The following is a 27,291-nucleotide window of genomic DNA, read 5'->3' as shown; positions in this document are numbered from 1 at the left end:
ATACAATATATATATCACAGATTGTCCAGAAATCCAATCCAACTTATTAGTGTGACTACATTTTATAAAGTTATTCATGCATGTACCAAACTAACACACTGTTAGAGGCAGCAAAGCAAAAATAAGATCTAGGTTTCATCAGACAATATTTAACTCCAAAGCATGTGCACTAGACATTTATCAAGCAGACAGGAAACGTATTCATTTTTTTCTTCCCTGTGTGTCTGTGAGAGTCCTACACACCATGACTTACTGTATATCCACATGATTTTAAGAATTTAACAACAAAGATCTGAGAATATATAAACAGCAACATTTGTTCTACATATAAAACAAGCAAGTAGAAGAAACAATCCAATGAATCAATTTGTCAGATCCTAGCAGGGGTATTTGTGATGGAAGTGTCTAGCAGAATATCTATGAAAGCTCACAGAATGTCAATAAAATATGCATGATTCATCTGACTTTTCCATTATTGTTGTGTGCATAGGTTAAATGTGCTTTATAAATCAACGGGCAATGTATTAGCCTGCCCCTAAAGAATGTTTACAAACAAACTTTTTTATAGTAATGTTCAGGAAAGTCCTATGTACAGTAAGGGCCCATTTACACTTAATCAGTTGGTGTGCTTTAGTATGTGTTAGTGCGCGTTAGTACGCGTTTTTTCCATAGCAGTTCATTGTGAAAAAGATTTCATTTAAAATGCATTAAGTGTGAAAGGTGCCATAGGAAAACATGGGCATTTCTTTGAAAATCAGTTTTCTTTCCATGTTAACTGAGAGCAACTGATTAAGTGTAAAAGGGCCCTAAGCCAGTCTGGGATAAACAAGCATGGTTATTATTCTTAGTCTCATTAATATTTAGTATGTACAGTATATAGTGCTAACATCTTCGTCAGTGCTTTACAGAGTATACAGTCCTGTCAATAACCATCCCTCAGAGGGGCTCACAATCATATCCATATGTCCATCGTAGACCAAAGACAATTTAGGGGGAAGCCAATTAAATTATCTGTATTTTTGGAGGTAGTGGGAGGAAACCAGAGTGACCTGAGGAAACCCACATGGACATGGAGAGAACATACAAACCTTGTATAAATAGTGCCCTGGCTGGAATTCGAGGTGAGAAGACTGTTATCCACGATGCCACAGTACGGTAACCTAGGGTTCTGCATTGAAGGATTTGGGTGAACATAGCCTTGAAAACCATACAAACTATAACTAAGTTATGAAAGTGTAGCATACATGCATGTCAACTCAGTTCTTACAGTTTGTGTCAAAGCTCAAAGTATCAAGCAGTGCAGTGAATATTGGCAAAATGCTAACTGTCAGTTTTAGTCTGCCCCACCCTTTCCCCACTAGCCCTAAAAAGATGAATATTCTCTCCACCTATAACCACCTACCATTAACCTAACCCTTTTTTCTCAGCTTTCCTCCCTCTTTTCTTCCTGAGGTAGGAATTAGCAATTTGTCTTACACTAAAGTAGGGTAGGGGTTAAAGAGGAACTCCAGTAAAAATAATGTAATAAAAAAGTGCTTTATGTTGACAATAATTATGTATAAATGATTTAGTCCCATTGTAGAATCTTTTAAATCCCTGATTTACATTCTTACATTTATTACATGGTGACATTTTTACTGTTGGCAGGTGATGTAGCTGCTGCATGCTTTTTTGGCAGTCGGAAACAGCTGCAAAAGGCTATTTCCCACAATGCAACAAGGTTTACAGACAGGAAACTGCCAGGAGTACGTACTCAAGAGTTTCTTGTGGGAGGGGTTTCACCACAATATCAGTCATACAGCGCCCCCTGATGGTCTGTTTGTGAAAAGGAATAGATTTCTCATTTAAAAGGGGGTATCAGCTACTGATTGGGATAAAGTTCAATTCTTGGTCGAAGTTTCTCTTCAAACAGTAAGCTCCTCTGGGGAACAGTTAATGACATGACTATGTACTCTTAAAACACTTTAGAAGATGTCAGCATTACATAAATACATGACTGCACGTTAGAAGATGTCAGCATTACAAAAGTGCATAATAATATACATAAAGTGAAATCACACCCATCTGTGCTAGAATGTAACCTTACATTTGCAGTGAATCACTGGTGGACAGATCTTGATTGAAAGCCTCCATGCATTATCACCCCCCTGTTGGCAGTTACCCACGTCACATGATAATGTAGTGACACAACCAACATCATGTGGGAGCAGGACATGTTGTGATTTCCACTGCAGACATGCTTTTTTAAGCAAATGGATAGGCTATGAATTGCTGGGCAGGCATAACTGTAGTGAGGATTGCAGTTTGCCCCAGCCCCAAGTACCATTTCACAGCTGCATGGAGGATGGAATGTCAGTAGGCTGACTGCTGTTTATGGTGCAGATTGTTGCTAATGTGTTATGCTGGGAATACACGGTATGTTTCTGTACCGTGTATCAAGCCGCACGATAGATTCCGGCGCGTCCCCGCGGGCGCCCGGTTTGATTCCCGCTCATCCCCGCGGGCACGTCTTATCTTCTTTTTGTTTTATTCTATTGTTCTGCCCGCGGTATCGAGCGTGAAATCGATCCGGCAGGGTATCGGACGCGTCAGATATTATCAATTGAGCCATCAGCGACTCAATACACGGTACAGGAACGTACCGTGTATTCCCAGAATTAGAGAAGACACTGGCAGCTTGGGATGAGGCATAACTTGGTTTACTTGGCTGGATTAAGTTGCAAGCATACAGAGCATTTCAGTAAACTGTAACAACAGACATCTCAGTTGTGAAGAGCAGGGATGGGCTCAAATTTGAATTTGGGTGAATCCGGATAGATGCTATCTGGATTTCACTCAGTTACCTGTGTGAAATGGGTGGGTGGGTGGGGGGGGGGGGTAAAGCTTACCTATCTGACATCTTCTTCGGCCCGTCCCTCGGCGCCTCCCACGATGCGGTCCACGCGCATCATGTGAGTACAAACATTTCCTCCTTCAACCTGGAAGGAGGAAGTGTTTGTAATCACGTGACCGCTGCGTGGACCGCATCGTGGGAGGCGCCGAGGGACAGGCCAAAGAAGACGTCAGATAGGTAAACTTGACCCCCCCCCCCCCCCCCGCACAGTTAACTTAGTGAAATCCGGATAGCAACTATCCGAATTCACCCGAATTCGAATTTGAGCCCATCCCTGGTGAAGAGAGAGGAAGAGATAAAGAAAACAAGTTTTTCAGATAGACTCACATAACTGTTAACCTTAGTATTTGCAGCAATGCCATCTACTGGTCAAGTGGTGTTAATACTCAATACTATATAAAGTACATGCAGTTGTATCACCAACACAGATCTGGTATGTGCAATCTGATTCAGCTGTAGATGTACATTTTATGTACATTTCATTGGAAAAACACTTTGCTACTGCATTTCTGTAAAAAAAAAAAATACATGGTGAACTAAGACTTGTATGCTATTCTTTCCAGTCACCTAGCATTTATGTACTCAAGAGTACTTCAGTTATTTTCTGCTGCCCTAGACAGCTAATACAAGCAGGAGAGAATGCAAATCTTGGATACCTTCATCACTTGGCCTTAGACCTTCTAGCATTGACTGTGTAGTTAAAGTATTGCTAGTCAGATTGCTGAGATGGTGCTTAAGTAAGATATTTTGAATAAAAGGAAATATTATTGCTATGGTTTAGGGAACTTAAATAGGAACTTCACTACATGTAACTTAATAAAATTGCTAATATTTTACAATATTAATTTATAAATTGTTTGGCCAATGGTTGCCCATTGTAATATCTTTACTCTCTATGATTTACTTTTTAAATGTATCCTATGCGGTTGCATCTTTATTGCTGGCAAGGTGAATCACTGCAGGATGTATCACCAGCATTATCTTTTTTGTAGCACTGAACAGTAGTAAGAAACAAACAAGGCACAATGTAGATTACACATAGACTAATAGATTGTAGCTACCGAAATGTGCAGCAATGTTTGCAAAAGGTATAAAATCTTGCCTGTGCAAACTTAAGGCAGCCATACATCTAGCGATGTATGGGTAAATTTGAAACCACAAACACTGGTTTACATGACAGCTGGGGGCCCCAGACTCTCTCACTGGCCAGGGCCTCCAAACCACCATTCGATACCTAGAGGGAAGTGCGGGTGGGCCCCGGACCTCTTACCACCAGGGAATACACCCCCACTACCTCCATACTGAATGCTGACTGCAACACATACAATTGCTCACTCCCAACTCCAGCAATTTCCTACCTTTAGCTGGTCAGCAGGCACCTGTCAGCCAATCAGGTGCACAGTTATACACCCTTTGTCTGCCATACCAAATCTAACAGGAATTGTATACATTGAGCAGCTTTCAGGTGGGAGGCTTCGGTTGGAAGTAATTGTAGATTATGTCACTAGCAGGACCGCCCTGTACAGGCATCCCTCCCACAGCGGTACCTCCCTAACCACTCACCTGTCACCCGCAGCATCCTGGAAGCTGCAAAAAAAATAATTTAAAACCATAAACACTGGTTCACAGGACAGCTGGGGGCCCTGGACTCTCTTACTGGCCGGAGCCCCCAAACCATCATGCGATACCTAGAGGGAAGTGTATGGGCAGATTTGACCAAGAGACAAATCTCTCTCATTGAATCTGATAAGAGAGAGATCTTTCAGCTGCCATACACCACAGGTCGATTCCCAATCAATTTCATGCTGAAATTGATCCGGAATCGGCCTTGTGCACCGCATCTGCCGCCTCGCCGCCCCAACGCTGTGCCCCCCAATATAAATGTCCCCCCGTGCCCGTATAAAGCATATAGTGTAAAGCTTACAGGATCTCTCCTGCATACACACGCGCCCCACATGGTTTCCTAGTAAGGGCGCACGTGTGATGTCACACTCGCGCACCCTTGGTTAGGAAACCACGTGGGGCATGTGTGTATGGAGAGGGCAATGCCCCCCGTTAGCCAGCGGAGGGACAAGCACAGGCCGCGGACAGGTTATGTATCCTTTACACTGGCACAAGGGGATATTTAAATTAGGGTGGACAGTGCCGTGGGTTTCGTTGCATTCATCGGGAAATTGCATGCCGTTACCATTATTGAGTAACATCTTGTAGCATGCGCGATTGAGAATGCAACCAATTTCATCCCGAAATTGGACGCATTATTGGTCGGGCATGCACTTGGTTGCACCAATTTTCATCCAATTTGATTATAATTATTATTATTATTTAGTATTTATATAGCGCCAACATCTTCCGCAGCGCTGTACAGAGTATATATAGTCTTGCCTCTAACTGTCCTCAAAGGAGCTCACAATCTAATCCCTGCCATAGTCTTATGTCTATGTATGTATTGTGTAGTGTATGTATTGTAGTCTAGGGCCAATTCTAGGGGGAAGCCAATTAACTTATCCGTATGCTTTTCGGATGTGGTAGTAAACTGGAGTGCCCGGATGAAACCCACATAGACATGGGGAGAACATACAAACTCCTTGCAGATGTTGACCTGGCTGGGATTTGAACCAGGGACCCAGCGCTGCAAGGCGGGAGTGCTAACCACTACGCCACCGTGCAGCCCGTTATAATAATCTATACTATCTATTTTGACATTTTCACTAAGGGGGACTGACTGTTACACTAGGGGCTTTGCTATTAACCTTTAACCATCTTAGTGGTATGGACGAGCTCAGCTCGTCCATCACCGCCGATGGCTGCCGCTCAGGCCCTGCTGGGCCGATTTTGTTGAAATAAAAAGCAGCACACGCAGCCGGCACTTTGCCAGCCGTGTGTGCTGCCTGATCGCCGCCGCTCTGCGGCAATCCGCCGCTAGCAGCGGCGAAAGAGGGTCCCCCCAGCCGCCTGAGCCCTGCGCAGCCGGAACAAATAGTTCCGGCCAGCGCTAAGGGCTGGATCGGAGGCGGCTGACGTCCATGACGTCACTCCGCTCGTCGCCATGGCGACGAAGTAAGCAAAACACGGAAGGCCGCTCATTGCGGCCTTCCGTGTTACTTCTGGCCGCCGGAGGCGATCAGAAGAACGCCTCCGGAGCGCCCTCTAGTGGGCTTTCATGCAGCCAACTTTCAGTTGGCTGCATGAAATAGTTTTTTTTTAATTTAAAAAAAACCCTCCCTCAGCCGCCCTGGCGATCTTAATAGAACGCCAGGGTGGTTAATGTCAGCCCATTGACTTTAATGGAATTTGCGAATTGTCTTCAAAGAAAATGTGTGGTACCACCCAAAGTTTTAGGACATTTCTCATTCATCCTTACTGTTTACATCTTAAACCTCCCTTAGAAAACTATTTGGATCATATACATTGCTTCAATTAGGATAAGGGTTTTGATGAAGTGGCATTTTGGCCCTGTAGTCTAGCTAAAAACAGTATATAACCCCATATAAGTGCAACTGTAATACTTTGTTTTGAGATGTTTATATGTACAGTATTTGTTACCATAGCCACCCAAACAGGTCAAGATAAGATAAGAAAATATCCTAATTATTTTTGCTTGCTTGTTTGATTGTTTTTTTTTTTTGCTTCACCTTTCCCACAGATTTGATGGTAATGTTAGCAAAAGTAAAAAAAAGTGGTACTCCATTTGTGCAATGCTCTATAAACTTTATCTACCCTATCAGCACAACGCAAAGTTTATTGAAAGTTGCTGAATATACCCCTTTATTATTTTTCCTTAAACTGTTGGCCTAGTATGATGATACAAAAGCTGCCATTGCTAAAGTCTAGTTGCTTAGCTATCATTGCTATTCATGTCCTTTGGTTTATTTCTGCCTTAGACTCAGAAAGAGTAATAGGTTTCATTTGCATCACCAGTTCTAACCTAACAACCCAGAGAAAAGCGCTGCAATGCATCTACTGGTGCCCTGAATAACATGGCATTAAGACATTAGCAACAGACAGATTCTTCAAGTCCTGTATATTTTGAGGTGGGGACTCCATTGTTAAGGCTTGTTTTTGTAGCACATCTTACTGATAAGTGATACATAAGCACTTAGCCATTTACATGATCTAAAAAAAAAACCATATGATGCATCACACCAGGCCATTTTCTTCCGTTGCCTTGTGGTCCAGTTCTAGCACACACATCTATTGTACATGCTTTTGACAGTAAAAAAAGGATAACGTGCACTTGTCTTTGGCTAGAGAGATCAATAATCAACAAGCTGTGATGCACTGAATGTCCTGAACTTTTCTCTCATGGTCAGCATTAAAGCATACCTGAAGTGACATGTGACATGATGACCCTTATTCAATTCCCTTTTTCTCCTAAGTTTTCTCCTAGGTGATATTTTTATACCTTATCAATAAAATGCAGTTTAAGTCATCAGCAAGCAAGAATTTACTCAGAATAAGTAAGACAGTACTTTTTTACTGTTATACTCACTAGCATTCTTCTACAGCTGGTTCAGTTTGGGGTCATGTTTGCACGTGCACACGTAGGAAAGATGGTTATTTAACTTGTCTGTTTCATGGCATAACGTCATACGGTGTGACGCGGACAAATCTGCGCGTCTGAATGCATGTACGGTTGTGTAAACCATTACGGACAATTGTACGCATGCGCGCTGAAGGATTAATAGTTGTGTACGTGCGCATACGTGTGCACGGTGTAAGGCGTACCACTGTATGCATGCGCAACATTGGTGCCAAAGGCTCTATTTTAACCTGCCTGCTCTGCATGTTAGTGCTATCTGTTTGTGCAGCCTGCCAGCAGTGGTACCTGTTACTCTGCTCGCCTGTATCCTGATCGACTTCCTGTTACTGACCTTGGCTTGATTTGACTACTCTTGCTTTCCACCTGCCCTGACCTGCTTGCCTGGATTACTGCTGTTGATTGAACTCTGCCTGCCCTGACTCTCTGCTTGTTACCCTTTGTTGATTGAACTTTGCCTGCCCCGATCCCAGACCATCTGACAACCTACGCCTCTGCTAATTGACTCTGCATCTTGCATTGATTAAATACTCCACAACACAGTATCATCTGTTCTCTGAGCCACTGTTAGGACCTTCTTAAGCGCAACCTGGTGGGCACTAGGCAGCGAAGTGCTTTCGGTCCCAGTGGGCAGGGGCTGACGAACCATGGTCACTTAGACTCTGTGCTTGGGAGGTTCTCACCTCAGTGGGAAGGTCAACAGTCTAATCGTGCTTATAACAATTACCTACTTTTTTGTACTTTTTCAATTGCAGTGTGCTAGAAGGTTATTTCAAACAGAAGGTGAAAAAAATTCTCCTTGGAGAAAAGGCTTAGAATAAGGGCACATTAAATAATCAACTGGTAGGTACATCCTAAGAAACTGTGTGAAGTGCTCTGTTTTCCAGCAAGAATTAAAAACATGAGTTGTTATTGATGCAAAATAGCTTGTCGAACAGCTTGTCCAATTAAGGCTGGTTTTCTGAAAAGTAAAAAGTATGTAAATGGAAGCCAATAGCCTGTTATCTGGCAGAGAAAGGGCAAATAATAATATTTTACTGCAGGAAAGTTTAACCTCTTGAGGACCATGGTGTTAAACCCCCCTAGTGATCAGGCTATTTTTTACTTAATTGGCCGCTGCAGCTTTAAAGAGAGTCTGAAGCGAGAATAGATCTCGCTTCAGACCTCATATATAGCAGGGGCACGTGTGCCCCTGCTTAAACGCCGCTATCCCGCGGCTTAACAGGGGTCCCTGTCCCCCCAAATCCCCTCCGTAATGCGGGGGAGCGCTTCCTCATTGGGGCAGGGCTAACCCCCGCAGCCCTGCCCCATGCGCGTCTGTCAGACGCGTATCTCCGCCTCTCCCCCGCCCCTCTCAGTCTTCCTTCACTGAGAGGGGCGGGGGAGAGGCGGCGATGCGCGTCTGATAGACGCGCTGGGAGGCAGGGCTGCAGCCGTTAGCCCTGCCTCCAGGAAGAAAAAAACCTACGACCAACTTGCGACCAAGGTTTGCGGGGGGTGGGTTGGGGGGACAGGGACCCTCGTGCAGCCACGGGATAGCGGCGTTTTAGCAGAGGCACATGTGCCCCTGCTATATATGAGAGCTGAAGCGAGATTTAGTCTCGCTTCAGTGTCTCTTTAAGGCAAAGCTGCAGGGCAACAACAACACAGCACACGAGTGATCCCCCCCTTTTCCCCCCATCAACAGAGCTCTCTGTTGGTGGGGTCTGATCCCCCCACAGTGTTTATTTTTTTTACAAATATTTACTTTATTATTTTTATAATAAATATTGTCATTTTCTTTTTTTCTTTTTACTAAAACCCCTCCCTCCCCCCAGCCAGCCAATCCTGGCAATCGGCTGTCATAGGCTTCTGCCTATGAGAGCCAATCGCTGTCTTGTCCCCCAGGGGGACTGGTCGCAGCGCTGTACATGTAAATACACGGCGGTTTCGCTGTGTAACAGTCTTCCGAGCGGCAATGGCAGAGCTCCGCTCCGCCCACCACACAGGAGATGCGCATGCAGCCTGCGCGCGATCTCCTGCAAAACAGAGCCCCAGGACTTTACGCCAATTGGCGTTAGGCGGTCCTGGGGCTGCCGCCACGGCCACGCCTATCGGCGTGACGCGGTCGGCTAGAGGTCAAAGGATCATAACTTCTGCTTGTTTTTCAGCTTAATAAGGTCTTTAGTCATCCATCACTTTATGAATGCCCACTTCTCGCATCACTTGCTCACTCATGAAGCTTCAGGACTACTCTAGAGCAACCCCTACCCTCTGGAACTCCCTTCACATCAGACTCACCCCACCTTCAACTCATTCAAGTAGGCGCTAAAGAATCTATTTGTTCACTTGTGACTCTTCTTGTATATTTACCCCTACCTCCAATTTGTGCTCCATTTTTTATTTTCGTATCTCTGTTTTGTGTAACATTGTTTAACATTGTAATGTCACTGTTTAACTTTGTTTAATGCTGTAATGTCCCCTCTATCTATTGAACAGCACTGTGTAATATGTTAGGGCTTTATAAACAAAGTGAATAATAATAATAACAACAAGATGGACTAATATTACTTTTGTGAAAGCATTCTTAGTTTAAAGGGAACCAGAAGTGAGTAAAATTATTTAAAATAAACACATGATGTAGCTGCAAATGAATATTACATACTAACCTCAATGTCCGTTCCTCTCAGAAACTCACAATTTCTTCTTAGTGATCCCTTACAGTTCTGACAATATTTTGTCAGAACTGAATATACCTGTTGCTGTCAGTTATATATCAGCAGCTGTCAGTCACAACTGAATGTGCAAGGTAGTGTCCATGTTTCCCTATGGCTCAAGTGGGTGATATTACGGTTTAACAGTGTGCTGACCAGGAAGTTGTTATGGGGTAATGACCATTTTTAAAATGGAGGACGGAGAATTTCACTTATCACAGTGGACAAATGGGACGCAGGAGAGGAGAAAGGGATTGAGGAGTAGACTACACAGGAGGTAAGTATGACCTGTGTAGGGTTATTTTGACTTTTTAATTTCCGTTCATGTTCTCTTTAAGGCATTTTCCCACACCTTCTTAAACCTTTTGCGTAGTATTGTATATATATAATCACACATACATTTCAATAAATGTAATTTTTTCTCCAGCATATTGGTAATGCATTTCTATATACCTAGAGGATTTGTACTTAAAGTGAACCTCCAGACTAAAAATTGACTCGGCAGCACTGGAAAGGCCTGGTGTTTCTTTAACTGTTTCACGGCATCAGAACTTTTTTTCTCTTATACAAGCCTCATTTTTAGCTGCACAGAAAAAAGCACTGTGCAAAGCATGATGGGATTTCTGATGTTGTTCTCGTTCTGCTGTTTTGGTGCAATTTTTTTTTTTTTTTTTTTTTTACATTTTGAATTTGACATTTGAAGCCTAGCACATGCAGCTGGGAGGGGTGATCGGGACACAGGACAGTTGGAACTGTCTCCTGCTCTTTGTCACCTCCTTTCAACCAAAAAGATGGCTGCCCCCATGACAAAGATGGCAGCCCCCATGAAATCACAAACATTTGCCTGTTCTTTTAAAACGGGGTGGGTAAGAGATTATATTACCTATCTATTCTAATTAACATAACTAATGTAACTTAATGACAGTATGTTTGTTTAGGCTGAAGTTCCCCTTTAACCATAGTCATATTGGGTCAGACTGCAGTGTGAATTCAAGAGACAGTTAAGGGACTCAGCCAGTGGTCTTCATGTAGAGATCAGAGCCAATTTCCAATTGTCTCTGTTCTGTTTTCTAGCCTTGTGAAGATAGGGAGCTCCCATTACTACCATAGAAAATTGTCAGCTGATGATAAAAATAGTAAAAGGCAAAAATACCACTGCTAGGTAGAAGAGCCTAGCTTATACTGGAATGCATTATTATAATGTGTAGTAAAATAATGAGTGAAAAGGTATTTTCCTGCAAAAAAAATTATGTCAGTGACAAAGGAGGAGTTGTGAAAAGTAGAGAAAAGTGTAATATTGCTAAAATAATTCTGGATATAATATAAAAAGGAGATTAACTGGGATTGACTGGGAAAGCAATTTAATGACACAGAACATAGGAAAATATAAAATAACGTATTTGCATTTATAAATAAAATGCAATTTTATATAACTATAAGGCTCACTGTATTTGCTACGCTTAAAAAATGGATGATTAACACATCACACCATATCACATTACTTAATTACGGTTACTATGCATCTTGCAGCATCGGCAGCAAATATTTTCTTCAGACATCTTTACCAGATAATAAAAAGGCTGCACTATATTTTCTTTTGGACTTTTACATATTTTTTCAGACTAAAATTTGCTTTTGGTCGATCACAGACAACAATGAGATTATTGTATTATGTAGATATTGGACAGCAACATTGTTTGATAAAAAGTAATGAGAAATACTTATGATTATAATATACAGAGAGTTGTTTACCAATAAAAATAGTTATATATCAGCCCTGCAGACTTGCAATCAGACTTTTAAATGCTGAAATATTACAGTCAAATCATTATTACTTGTGTACAATTTTCAAATACAGAGCTAACATTTTAGAATGTTTCTTGATAAAAAAAACAAAAGAGGAAACAGCAAAAAACCCCAAACCATTTTTTTCATTTCTTCTTAGAAGGTTGCAGAGGCTGCCATTTTTAATTTATTTGAAAACATGTAATATGTCGGGTTGCCAAACTGATGTTTTGGCAACAGTTGAGTCAAAAATATAGAATAAGCATCAAGTGTAGAAAATATTAAAAGTAATGCATGAACACAAGATTCAAAGCCACTAGCACTTTCAAAAAACGTGTAAACAATAATGTCCTTCATGTTTGTCTCATCTCAGGTGTACGTTGAACCAGTTTGTTTCTTACTGGGGATACATATTTGGCTTCTCAAATATACTTTATTTACATTAATATACTATGGAATTTAAAAATAATACTTAAAAAAATAGAAACATTTAATATTGCAAAAGATGGTTTCAATTTTTTTGCCTAGCTGCCGTGACTGATTAGTGTTGCAAAAAGAACAACAATTTTCTGTATTTGCAATAATTAAGGCCCTTACTTTTTAAACCTTGTGAACAAACTACCCATTTCAACCAAAAGCAAATAAAAATGTGTTCAAATCAGTAAATTAATATTATGACATAAGCTATATTAATTACGTAATATGATTGCTTCATAACTTAAGCTTGATATTACTTTGCTTACTAACTCCTCAAAAAGTTCTCACTTGCTTTAGCTAAATATTATTTACAGAGTGTAAGAACATGTAAATTCAGGAGAGATGTTTTATGAATCACAGTCCAAATCTCTACCATTAAATACGCCCCATTTCATGACCTTCTGACTTAGTGATCAGCAAATTATTAATTATGGGCTTATTCATCTATTTAAAAACATGTAGTTGTAGACTAATAGTTTTTTTAAGTCAAGAAAGTTTATTTTGTTTTGGTTAAAACTTTGTGACCTTTTATAGAAATCTGTACAGTTTTTTTGTTATTTGTTACAGTGTAGTCAACTTCAAAGCTGAGCATGGTTGACGGCATTAATACTTAGTCTATAAATATTCAGGTAATATTTGCATAGATTGTAATTACGCCAAGACTACTATACTAATCTCTAATTTGAGTCTTTGAGTTTGTGCAGTGTGTAAACATATATGTGTTACAACCTGCTAAGGTTTTCCTTTCAGAGGCTGTGAATAACATAAAAGTGTAGAATAATACTTCTACATATTTCTTTTTATAGATGTAATGGTCAGTGTAGAGATCAGCATTTGAAGAGCCACACAAGAGTTGTTGTCTTTTAGTGTAACAAGCCTATGTTCAAAGCACAGTTGCATTCCATGATACAGTCTATCATTTAGGATTTGATGTTCACTTTGTGTGCATTTGTAACATATTGCTTTTGTGTTATCTTATGTTCTTTTAATAAAAGGAAAGCAATGCTTCTTTATCTTGGAATATGTCATTATAAACAGGAATTCTCCCTAATGTTAGAAGTGCCTTTAAAGTTATACCACAGAGGTAACAACAAAATGACACATTTTACATTCAAAAGACTAATGGAATATCACTAAAGAATACTACTGGTTATTCCCAAAAAATGAATATAAAAGCTTTTAAGCTTGCAATGACAGGATCTAAGTATATATATTAGATCCAAGGTGTTCGTATTCTTCAGTTTGAAGTATCATGCTGTTTTGTCTCTATCAAAAGTCACTTTTTACTAAATCATATTGTTCTATCTGGTCAGATTCCTAACCTTTTGGAGACAAGGTGAAAGCTCAAACTTTTTGTAAAGTATACCTATTCTTTATTAAAATATCTGAGATGATTTATTCAGTCAGACCATCATCTACTCATCAGCAGGAGAACAAGGTAAGGAGGAATTATATCTTTTCTAGCATAACACTTAACGTGCAGCATTTTTATCTAAAAGGCAGAATTGTCCCTTTGAGTAAAATAAGAAAAAAATGGTTTGCTCTCTAACCCTGTTGCAAGAGAGACCTCTTGTGGCAAAAATAAGTATGTTTATAAACATATCCGCTGTTTGCATAGATCCTTTCTTAATAAAGAAAATAATGGAAATGTGCTTAGAGATTTATAATATAAAATAAAAGAGCAAAGAAAAAGAAAATGTATTTAAATATTTAACAGTACTAATTTCCTTAAAATATAGCTAACTTCAAAACAAGGAATTTAGGATTTTTTTTTAGTAAAATAAATCCTTTCTGATTACTTTCATAAAAGGCAATTAGCATCACTCAAAATTGTGCATAATAAAATATATGGTCAGTTTTAATGTTAAGCTGAGTGAATGACTAAAAGTTTCAGCCATGGTGTAAATTGAATTTAACTGTTTATATACCATTATGAGTAAGGAAAAAAGAAAACATTTATAAACAAGGAAAAAAGAAATCATCTACCAGAAATGTGTGTGTGTGCGCGCGCGTGCGTGCGTATGTGTATACACAAACACACGTCTGCACGCATCCATATTCTTAAAAATGTCAGCCAATGTACAGTAAGTGTCTTTAACATTTTCCCCTAGAAATGAAATAGATACTGGGACAGCATTCCTATTACTCATGCTAAATTAAACTATATGAATGTATATTTACTTGCTGATAACTTGAAATCTTCTGTCAACTATTTGCACATTATTTCATTTGCATTGTATTCCTGAACTGTCCTGAAGTGTTCATATTTTAATCCTGCAAAACTGGTGTATCAGCTAGTATCTACAACTTCAGTGATTTGACTGTAAAGCAATTTGTGTATATTCTTATATACTTATACAAAATAGTTAAATAACAGAGAGTCCATCTGATCTGTTTTATTTCAGAGTAGATGCTTATAAATAATTTCTGGGCATACAATTCATGGGATTAGCTAAATAAAGGGAAACAAAATATTTGCATTTAAACTGACAATGTAAACATACAATTGAAATGAGAGCTGTGTCTAAATAATCTTAATGTAACAATGGAAATTCATTTATACATTAAATATTCTCAAGCTAAAAAGTAGGAGGTGTATGCAGATTAAATGATCATGATAAATATGGATTCTTATTCAATTAATTAGTTATGAAACCAAGCACGAGCATAGCTATATGTGATGATATCAGGAAACTCAAGATCTGTCCCAACCTTCCTGTGAAAACATAGTTAAAATAATTTTTCTCTTGATATTTATTTGCATACAATCAGTAGTCAAATTACCGGGTAATTAAAGCAAACCAGAATTACACATGTGTTAAATTGTGCATATTGTACAAAAGTACAAAAAGTATTATTGTTGCCCAAAATTTCTTAAATGCTTTTGTGATTTTAATAAAGTACTGTTTTACATCTGTGTATGTCTGTTTAAGTCAAACACCAAAATATGAACATGTCTACAAATACATGTTCAGTTTCGGTTACCTTTTCATTTTGGGGTGAAGGAACACGTCATCACATAGAATTTACATGTAGTGCAAGTACAGTCACGTAAATAGTTAAGCACACCTATGAACATTTTGGACCTTTCTAGCACATTTCAACATGCAAATACTTGATCACCATTTCAAGAATGTTGATAGATAAGTTTAAATAATATAACAACTGTTCTATACCAATTATGTTGTATAGCCCATTGTGTCTTTTAAATAAATGTAAATACAAATTTGTTATACCCCTACATTTTTCAATATCTCTTATACCTAAAATTAGAATATGGAACAATGATGAGGTGTAAATAATTAGCACCACGTTAGATATTTACTTTAACAGAACCTTCTCTTATTTAAATCTTAGATGTTTATTTTGTTTTGATCTTTATTCAAGTGTGTGGTATCACCTCACCTATATTGAAAATATATTCAGAAAAAAGCTTATAGAAACTTATAAATATGAAATTGATTAAAAAAATCACTAAAAAAAGTGGACATTACTTAGACTAGGCTATCACAGGAAGTTCAGCCTGATAAAAGAATGAAAAATGCCATAAGATGTCTCTAAGGGCCCTACAATTTCATCATATACCATACAAGTAGTTTTGCCACCACTGGTTTCAAAGTCTACTATTATGTAAAAAAAGTTGCAGAAATTTGACATGAAAATAATGTGAGATCATCTGTCAGCAAGCTTAATGTTCAACCAAGACCTCGGACCTTACAATGTAACAATAACCCTAAATACTCCAGCAATTTCACCAAGGAATGGCTGGGAAAAATGGATGGTCATGGAGCTAGAAAAACACAATCCAGATCCAAATTTTACTGAAATGCTGTGGGGTTATTTGAAATGGGTTGTGCATATAAGAAATTCAGCATACATTGCACATCATAATAAATTCTGCCGGAAAGAGAAAACATCATAGATCGGTAAGTAGTTTGAGAAAATGTTTATTTTAAGTTGTTTTTGTCACTGGGTTAGAGCGACATTTCCTATATACGCATATGAAAATGGTATAGATGTTTATAATTTGAATGAAGATGCAATATTTTTATAACTATATGTGCAAATACTTAATAGAAAAAAGTTATATGGGACGTAGATATTTTATCATAGTGACCTTACTCATCAGTCATGTGAGAAAATAAGATTACAGGGCACCTGAAGACAGCAGGAGCCCAAATGGTGCAGTACATCTGAAAGGGGGTAAATAATAAAAATGGAGAGGTACTCACAAAGAGAGTTTGCAACTAGGGCACCTAATCTGCTAGGTAGGTGGAGAATTTAAACCCATCTCTATGTGGGCAATCCGGAAAATCCAGGTGTTTTAACTCTCTTGAAAAGGTTACTACTGAGAGACAGCTGAACTGTGCAACTGTGGACCAGGGTCCCTCCAATAGATGTCGAGAAGCACAAAAGGGGGTAAGAGGCACCAAAAATGTATAAAATACATTAAAACACATAAAATATGAGAGGGAAGAGGTGGCTTACCTTCAAAGATGTCACTAAATTAAAAGTAAAAAGGTTTATTATATGCAATGACACTCAGAGCTTGGCTTGATTGTTCTTGGGATGATTCTTGGCCTCAGGAAGTGGGCAGAGGCCCACAAAGAGCATTGCTAGTGTGCGAAATACACTTTTTTTTCCCCTAATAATTCAGTGTTTGGAGGAAAGCCACCTTTTATTTTATGTGTTTTTAATCAGAAAACATCAGATTCTATTTTTTATATTTATTGGATTATCTTCTACAACCCGTTAAAGAGCATTCCACATTTACACTATCCTTATAGAGAAGAAAAAATTAAGCTTTTTTGGGGAGGTACATTACCTTATTTTATTTTAAACACATTTAATTGGAATAATAAGAAAAAAATTTAAAAAAATCATTATTTCTCAGTTTTCGGCCAAATAGTGTTAACATAAAATGTTCTATTGTGGATAAAACCAACACATTTTATTTGTCCATTTGTCCCGGTTATTGCAACGTTTAAAATATTTCCCTAGTAGAATGTATGGCACCAATATTTTATTTGGAAATAAATGTGCATTTTTTACAGTTTGCGTCTATGACTAATTATAAGCCCGCAAATTAAAAAAAATCACAGTTTTATACCCTCTTCACATATCTATTAAAAAAGTTCAGTCCCTAAGGCAACTATTTATTTATTTTTTTAATATATATATATATATATATATATATATATGTATATATATATAAAATGTTTGGGTACTGTGGGGGAGTATGGGAGGGAAATTGTTAATTTTAGATGTAAATGTAGATATTTCTATTGGATAAAATGCTTTTTGATGTAGTTTTACTATTTCCCCACAAGATGTCCTCAGTCATAATTTCCGATTCCCGTTAGGGAAGCCTTTCACAGCGGATCACTGTAATTGGCTGACAGGAGGAGGGAGAGGGAACAAATTATTAAAAAAAAAAATATGCAAATTTTATATATAAAAAAAATAAATAAATATTGACCTAAAAAAATAAACTTTGGGGGGAGTGATCAAACCCCACCAACAGAAAGCTCTGTTGGTGGGTAGAAAAGGGGGGGGGATCAATTGTGTGCTGACATACACGGCACTGCAGCAAGGCCTTAAAGCTGCAGTGACCTATTTCATGAAAAATGACTTGGTCTTTAGGGGGGTTTAACACTGCAGTCATAAAGTGGTTAAACACTAGGCAGAATTATTACAACTTGAAACATTTTTCCAGGTTTCAGCTTTGAATTGTATCTGAATATACAGAATCTAGAGGCAGCATCGTGACAATTTGAATTATTAAGTGGACAGTATGATGTCTTCTAAAATATTGCAGTGCTGACAACAAATCTCTACTAATACATGCTATGAGTAAAGGTATACCTAAATATTAGATACTCAGTAAAATAGGAAGATGTAATATGTACTGTATGTGATCAGATGCCTAATGTATGAGAAGGAGACTAATTGATTGGCCTTGGCTGAAAAAAATGCCAAACATGTGAGTGTAAAAAGGGCACTGTGGCTAATTCTGTTAAAAGAATATCAATAATTTTTACCAATAATTTACTATCACCTGACCTAACCTAGTTTTTTTCACATACTACAACTCTTTGTTATCAGAAGGCAGAAAATACTGTGTAACTCCTAGAACACCATCTCCACAGTTAAACATAGTGCAAGTGGAAACATTTTGCAGCACAGCTGCTTTTCTTCTAAGGGTACAGGACAACTACAGCGCACTGTATTGAAGGGGCAATAAACCTTACAATTTTGGATGAAAACCCTTAATCCCTCAGGGAAAACACTAAAGATGGGTCATAAATGGTTCTTCTAGCATGATAATGACCCAAACCATGTGGCTAGAACAACAAAGGAGTGGCTCAAGAAGAAGCTCATGAGGGTCCTGGAGTGGCCTAGCCAGCCTCCGGACCTTAATCCATTAGGAAATCTATGGGGGAAGCTGAAGGTTCAAGTTGCCAAACATCAGCCTCAAAACCTTATTGACTTGGAAAGGATCTGCAAAGAGGACTGGGCCAATATCTCTCCTAAGATGTGTGCAAACCTGGTGGCCAACTACAAGAAACATCTGACCTCTGTGATTGTCAACAAGGGTTCTGCCACTAAGTACTAAGTCATCTTTTGATAGAGGGTATAATACTCATTTCACTCATTACAACGCACATTAAACTCTGACTTGGGAGCACTGGGTTTTGAGGGTAATTTTGTTGTTATTCTGTATCTCACAACTAATAATAAATCTAACAAATGACAGCGCTCATAGGCTGCAACTGAATTGTAGACCAACAGAGGCATGCAGAGCCCCACAGGGGCTAAATACATGCCTTGAATACAAATCAGATGCAAATGACATGATTTGCAGCTGATTAGCATTCAAGGCATGTATTTAGCCCCTGTGGGCTACAATTCAGTTGCAGCCTATGGGCGCTGTCATTTGTTTGATGTCTGTTTGAGAGAAATGTGTATAGCATTTTATGACTAGTAGCACTATGAAAAAATTGTGTTTTTATCGTTAGACTAGCAGTAGGTCTTCCCCGAGAGGACCCGTCATCGCCGTGGGGAAGTCTAGTAGGGAATAATTTGTGCACATATTATTTATACTGAAGCTAAGGTCCTCCTTTGCTGTACCTGTTTTGAATGCAAGTTGTGTATTTTAGTCCACATTGTGGAGCTCTGCACATCTATTGCAGGTAGTCAATTTGGGTGCAGCCTTTGTTGGGAAGCGCTGCCAATGTCTCCTGCTGTACAAAACTTATGTAAGTATACTTATGGCTAGCTGCATCCATGTGCTTCAATTTGCATTCAAATTATAGATTAGGACTAGTACATGATTTGCATCTGATTTGCATTCAAGGCATGTACTTAGCCCCTGTGGGGCTCTGCATGCCTTTGTTGGTCTACAATTCAGTTGCAGCCTATGAGCGCTGTCATTTGTTTGATGTCTGTTTGAGAGAAATGTGTATACCATTTTATGACTAGCAGCACTAGAAAAAATCGTGTTTTTATCATTAGACTAGCAGTAGGTCTTCTCTGAGTGGACCCGTCATCGCTGTGGGTAAGTCTAGTAGGGAATAATTTGTGCACATATTATTTATACTGAAGCTAATGTCCTCCTTTGCTGTACCTGTTTTGAATGCAAGTTGTGTATTTTAGTCCACATTGTGGAGCTCTGCACATCTTTTGCAGGTAGTCAATTCGGGTGCAACCTCTGTTTGGAAGCGCTGTGTGAGAAAACGCGGAAAAGCCGCCGCGTGTGTCAAGAGCAAGGCGGCTGACTCCGCGTCCAGCGCGGCGGTTTGCACGCATAGACACGTGTCTGGTAGTATGGTGGAATGCGGAAAGGCCGCCGCATGTCCTGACAGCAAAGCGGCCGTTTCTGCGTCCAACGCGCCGGTTTGCATGCAGCGGCGTGCGCTTGGTATGGCTGGGTCTGTTAGTGCACATAGGCAGATGGAAGAGCTACGTGCGCGCGGGCCTGAACTCAGGACCTTTATACCAGCAGGGGAAGTGTCAGCTGATCAGGAAGATCAGCTGATTCCTACAGGACTCATGATTGGCTGAGCGGCTCGGGCGGGGCAGCAGAGTTCAGCTACTATATATTCTGCTGCGTGTCAGTTGCTGGTTGTCTGTCATTGCAAACACTTTGTGGAAGCATTCAGACCATAGTCAGATCCTTACAGTGTGTTTGAACCAAGAGGACTTGGGAATTCACACTGAGCTAGATTACCTTGTACTGTTTATTTGTTAGACCAGTTCCAGGGTGTTGATGATCAAGGAACTCACACCCAAGATTAGGGAACTGTATTGTCTTTGTGTTATATTCCAGACTAGTTCCAGGGTGTTGACGATCACGGAACTCACACCCAAGACTAGGGAATTGTATTATCATTTATGTTATATTCCAGACTAGTTCCAGGGTGTTGACGATCACGGAGCTCACACCCAAGACTAGGGAACTGTATTACCATTCTGTTATACTTCAGACTAGTTCAAGGAACTCATACCCAAGACTAGTGAATTGTATTACCATTTATGTTGTGCTCCAGACTAGTTCCAGGGTGTTGTGACTACGGACCTCACACCCAGACTAGGATTGTGCTATTTCTGTACTACGTTAGCCCAGTCCAGGGCAATACCTTTCTTATTAGCTGCAGGGCTTCCCGCACGAACACAGTAAATCCAGCGCTGGACACTTGGGCGCAGCAGCGCAGGAGACTTGGGCGCAGCCGGCGCCACCATAGGCCGTAATAGGAACTACGGCTATCGCAGGCACAGGGAGTAACTTCAGCGCCGTCAGAAGACGGATCTGAAGTTGCTTTTAAAACAATAATTCGGCTTCCAGCAATTGCTGGAAGCCAAATTATTTCATTCCCCCACTATCCATGTCGGCCTGGAGGAGGAATAGTAATTAACACGGCCCGGACTTGTGCGGCAGCAGGATCAGCCATATACTGGCTGTGTCCTGCGCCCAAGTCTCCGGCGCCGTTCTCTCTCGTACGCTTCCCGCAACCCAGCCTCGGTCCCTCGCCCAGGGGTCCACAGGCTACAGGAATATCACCCACAGTCAGGGGTGAATTCCTCAGGAGTCTTAGGCCGCCAGCTCCCCTGGTGGTCTCATCTCAGAGTTGTTACTGTTGCACCAAACACTTACACTCTCTCAGGTGTCTAGAGGTTAGACATATCTGATTATTGACGATTCCGCAGATCCTCAATAATCGGGTATATCTGTATTCTTGGGGATACTGCGGATCGCCAAGGATCAGATTCTCTCTCTGGTTGCTGACAACAATCATTACACGCTGCCAATGTCTCCTGCTGTACATAATAATAAATCTACCATTACAATTATAGACTAGTCTTTCGTAAACAGAGGACAAATGTGCAAAATCAACAGGGGATCAATAACTTCTTTCGTTCACTCTAGGTATTCACAAGGAAAGGTCACCTGAGAGGTGACATTGCAGGTGAGGAACATATGCTTGACTAGGTTGAGAAGAATTGCTCAAACATTTTTTGCAAAATTACAGCAATTTTTTTTTCAATTTTTCCCATTACGCAAATTTGCATTGAAATCCATATAGCTGATTTTTGCAATGAATTGCAAAGCCCCAATATCAATATGATATAATCAACACCAAATTTGGTGTGCATATCAAGGCTCACAGTAAAGCCCATATAAATGCTATTGTCACCAGATTTGCTACGTATGTCAGGGTCAACAGTGGGAACATGATAATTAAAAAAAAACAAATAAAAAAACCTTGTAGTTTGAAAGAAAATAGATTTTTAAAATTTATAGGGCAAAACATTTAAAAACCAGTGCATTGTTAAAGGAAATATGTACTGTCACTTTATATTTCAAAACTTTAAACAGAACCTGTACTGAGTAAAATTATTTAAAATAAACACATGAGGTAACTTCAATTGAACATTACATAGTTGTCTTGCCATCAGTTCCTCTCAGAAGCTCACCATTTTCTTCTGACAATGATCCCTTCCAGTTCTGACAACATTTTGTCAGAACTGAAATATATCAGTTGCTCTCAGTCATATATCAGTTGCTGTCAGTTACATCTGAGAGGAGAGCTGATATGTCCATGTTTCCCTATGGCTCAAGAGGGCGATGTTACAGTTTAACTGTGTGCTGACCAGGAAGCTGTTATGGTGTAATGGCCATTTTCAAAATGGAGGACAGGGAATTCCCTTGATCACAGTGGACAAACAGGACGCAGGAGAGGAGAAAGAGATTGAGGAGTAGACTACATGGGAGGTACGTATGACCTGTGTATGTTTATTTTCACTTTTAATTTTCAGTACAGGTTTTCTTTAAGGCAGGGGTCACACTTAACTTTGCAAAAAAAAAAAAAGGCTATGGTTTTCCACAGATAATTTTTAGCAGTTTGGGCACACGAGGCTGACAGCCAGTTGACACCACAGGCAGACACTCCAAAGTGTGCCCCTCCCCCCCAAAAAGCCCCTCTTGTGTGCTCCCCCTCCATGCCCAGTTGCAAAGTTAAAGTGCAGCTAGCCAGGTTTACAATGGACATTCACCTCCTCCAGGCTCTGGGATCCAGCCCCTAGTGATCCAGGCCTCATCTGTCTTCTCTGCACTGTGTTTTATGCTCTAGTTACTGATTCTTGTATCGAATACTAGAGCATGAGCAGCGCTGCAGAGAAGACAAAGGTGACCTGGACCTCTTGTGGCTGGAGCCCAGATCTTGGAGGATGTATCTATTGTAATCTTTGTCTAAACTCTGAAGATGGAGGGGGGTACAGTGACAGAAAGGTATCCTCTGAGCTTTGTGCCCAAAGGCTGGAGCCTTTCCAACCTCTGCCTTGGCTTGTCCCTGCTCGGCAGTAGGAATCACATTTGGTGAATGAACAAAAAAAAACAACGGTAAAACACACAATTAAACATCTTCTTTGTGAATCTCCATAGAGAAGCACTACTTGCATTTTCACATGCATTTTGCATGGAAAAACACATGTGAAAATTGCAAGTGTGATTCCTGCAAGCCCCCAAAAATGTGCAGTGAGCAGGGAAGCTGGCCAGCATCTTTGTATAAATGCTTTTCAGGAAGACTCTTTATAAAGAATAAAGGCCATGCTGAGAACCCCCCATGAAGAGATGGACTATCCCAAAACCTGTCAGTTTTGTCAGATTTCTACTACCTATTGTAAGTGACAGCAACATAGGACAAAAGTAATTTATGGCTCATTTAACTCAGGAAAAAATGTATTTCTTATTGGTATGTTATTATATGTATTTTACATTTTTGTAAATTTTAAATTTTTCTCAATAGTGGTCCTTTAAGGGTGGATATACACATGTGAATGTAGGAGGTGCCAAAATAATAAAATATTTAACTAATTCTGCCTCAGTGACTGTATATCTACATCACTTCTGGATCCTCTGTGGGCTCCAGGAAGTAAATATACTCCAGCTGCTCTAATGGCCCCAGTACGCTTGCTACCTGTGTGCTACTGTGTTCTTCTTGTCTAGAGGTCCCCCATGTTTCTTGGTCTAGTGGCATCCCTGCAAGCTTCCCTGGTAGGGCTGGAACAAGAATCTTCAGCAGCAGAGGCAGCTTCCAAAGTGTGCCCCGCTCTCCTTAATTGTGCCTGTCCCAGTCTAGGTAGCAGATGTGCCCTGAGTATTAGGTAGGTCCCCCCAGTAAAGGTGGCTATATGTGCCCCTAGTACTTGTAGGTCCCTCTCCCAGTATAGGTGGCTATATGTGCCCCTAGTATTATGTTGGTGCCACTGTGCTCATTCATAACCCCATCACTCTAACTACCCTAACAAGTGAACCCTTCCCTGTGGGCCAATTCCCCCTTCACCCCTCTTGCATGCAGAGAGATCAGCAAATAGTAAGCATCCTGTGGTAAGTATCTCTCACCTGTCCTAGTACCACCCCTCTGTGCACCACCAGAAACATCCTTGCTCTGCCGAATACTGAGGGCACAGATAGCTATGTATACTGGGGGACCTAATACTGGGGGCACATCTGGCTACCTATATGGTAGCCAGATTAAAAATTCAGGAGGGGGGGGGGGCACACTTTGGAAGCTACCTCTGGTGATGAAGATCCTTGTCCCAGCCCTGCCAGGGAAGTTTGCAGGAATGCCACTAGACCAGAGAACAAATGGGGGATGCAGTACAAAGAGGACAGCCAACACCACATATAAGAAATAACATGTAATACCAGATAAGAAATGACAGGCATGTGTGCCAGGTCTTTTCCTAGCTACAAAGCCCTTTACAGCATTGAAATGCTACAACTACTTTATTAGTCAACTGCTCCCTACCTGCCACTATGCCTAAATCAGTTGTCTCTCACTTTAGACCTGTCTGAATTATTTATTTCAAAAGCAAACTTGAATTAAACTTTCCTTTACTTGGTCTGCTACAGACTTAAATCATAGTGTTTTACTAATGCATAAGCTATTTAACCTTGCTGGTAATTTCTTTTTCTGTGGATATTAATTCAATGTATACAAATCTACATCAATCAGTACTTCCTTGTTTGGGTGTATTTGCTCTAAATCATGGCTGGAAAAACTTTACGTGGGCCGCGCCACATTCCTAACATATCTTCCCTCTTCCTTCCCTGCAAAGTTGCAAGAGGGATGATGGGGAAGGGTTAACTCACCTAATAGCTGCTTCCACTGTCAGGTCTCCAAAGCTATGTGCCAGCATGTAATACGCTGGCATGTCCTGATTGCAAGTCATGTGATGATGCCCCTGTGGCCGTGGAGACCTGACACTGGAAGCAGCGATTAGGTAAGTTAACCATTCCCTTTCACCCCACTTGCAAGTTGCAACACTGCAGGCAGGGAGGAAGGAGAGGAATGGGGCTGTCCATCAACAGCCATAGTTTGCTCAGTGCTGCTCTAAATGCTAAAGACAAAAACTTACTGAACTACTCAGCAGGCGTGGAGAACCTAGTCACTATGCACCACTGGTGTATTATATATGATGTAACAAAGGCTAAGAACCTCTTATAATCAGAAATATTATTTTCCCATACTCGACTCCCACAATAAACGTACAGCTGTGTGAAGCGTCCCCATACAGAGGAACGCTATATCATGTCAGCCATATAAACACTCAATTCCCTAGCTACTGTATATACCTAGGGATCAATAGCGCTCCATAGGAATAATGAACATTAACTGTGCTATATAGCATACAGGTAACAATTACAATAGTATATCTATAGCACTTTTCTCCCATAGGACTAAAACCGCTTAGGCTCTCTCAGATTCAGTAATTGGTAGTAGGATGAAGTATTCACACAGGTAGAGTGAAGCAAATGATTGAGGTCTCATAGAACAGGGTTTCTCAACTCAGTCCTCAAATAGCCCTAGCAGTAGATATTTTGTGGAAATCCACAGATGTATTTAATGAGCTGAGACACTAATTACCTCACCTGTGAAGGTTTGTGGTTTTCTGAATTTTTTTTTTACTTTCTTGGGTACTTGAGGATAGAGTTAAGAAACCCTGTCATAGGCCTAGTGCACACCAAAAACCGCTAGCAGATCCGCAAAATGCTAGCAGGTTTTGAAACGCTTTTTCTTCTTTTTCTGCAGCGTTTCAGCTAGCGTTTTGCGGTTTTGTGTAGCGGTTTTGGTGTAGTAGATTTCATGTATTGTTACAGTAAAGCTGTTACTGAACAGCTACTGTAACAAAAAACGCCTGGCAAACCGCTCTGAAGTGCCGTTTTTCAGAGCGGTTTGCGGTTTTCCTATACTTAACATTGAGGCAGAAACGCATCCGCAATCCAAAATCTGCAGCAGCCCGGGAGTATGCGTTTCTGCAAAACGCCTCCCGCTCTGGTGTGCACCAGCCCATTGAAATACAATACCCAAGCAGATCCGCACCCGCAAGCGGATCGCAAACCGCAGCGGAAACGCTCCGGTGTGCACTAGGCCATAGAGTACAATTCCTCAGAAGTGCACATTTCAGTTCCTCATTTGATCTTTCAAGTCCTCATTTCAGTTCACATCTCATATAAATAGCCAACTCAGTGCTGGTAGAAAGTATTGCTATATGACAGATAATTCATTGGAGGAAGAAATGGAACTGCCTCATTCAGTAGATAAAGCAGTGGTGGTGCATAGGAGATGTAGTAGTTTGTTTGTCCAGTGGCTTAAATAAAGCGGACCTGAACTCAGACCTTCCTCTCTGGTCTAAAAGATACACAACAGCATAATAACCTTTAAAGAAAAACATTTCTTTATTACAGCTGATACAAATCCTGCAATACATATGCAGCGTGTTCATAGTTCCTGCTTTCTTGGAAGCAGACATATTTTTAACATCCCGTGTTTACAAATTAGCAGTTCTGCCATGGCAGAGGAGATTCCTGAGCTGACATATCTGAAGACATCAAATTACAATGGTGATTAGTCACAGATGACGGGGGAATAAGACAGGCTAAACTCTGTAAATTGCATTTCTCTCAGTTTTTCTTCTGTCTGGTGCAAGAGTTCAGGTCCACTTTAACCTCACACTAGCAGTCAGGATTGACTTCATCCACTATCCTTAGTTCTTAACATTGTAAGTGAAGAATATTAAGCAAATGTACACAATGAGAATTATGCCTTAAACAATTTGGAGGAAGGGCTCCAGCTACCACATAAACTCTATTCACAAGTTTGAAGAGACACTGTAGTGACATATATTAAAATTCAGAAAATTATTTAGGATACTTACTTTAATTACTTTAAGTATATTTCCTAGTTCCAGCATCAGAAACACTTCCTTTATCTATATATTGGTGTACAGGGCCGGCCTTCGATATGATATGATATGAAGCTCAGGGCTCCAGCTCTCAAGGGCACATGCGCCCTGTCGCCCCTTGCCGCCCCGCTGTCTCTCCCTGCGTACTCTCCGTT

The sequence above is a fragment of the Hyperolius riggenbachi genome, chromosome 3 (genome assembly GCF_040937935.1).
Source record: "Hyperolius riggenbachi isolate aHypRig1 chromosome 3, aHypRig1.pri, whole genome shotgun sequence".
Classification (NCBI taxonomy): Eukaryota; Metazoa; Chordata; class Amphibia; order Anura; family Hyperoliidae; genus Hyperolius; species Hyperolius riggenbachi.
The sequence above is the reverse complement of the archived record's forward strand: the minus strand, read 5'-3'. Positions refer to the sequence as shown.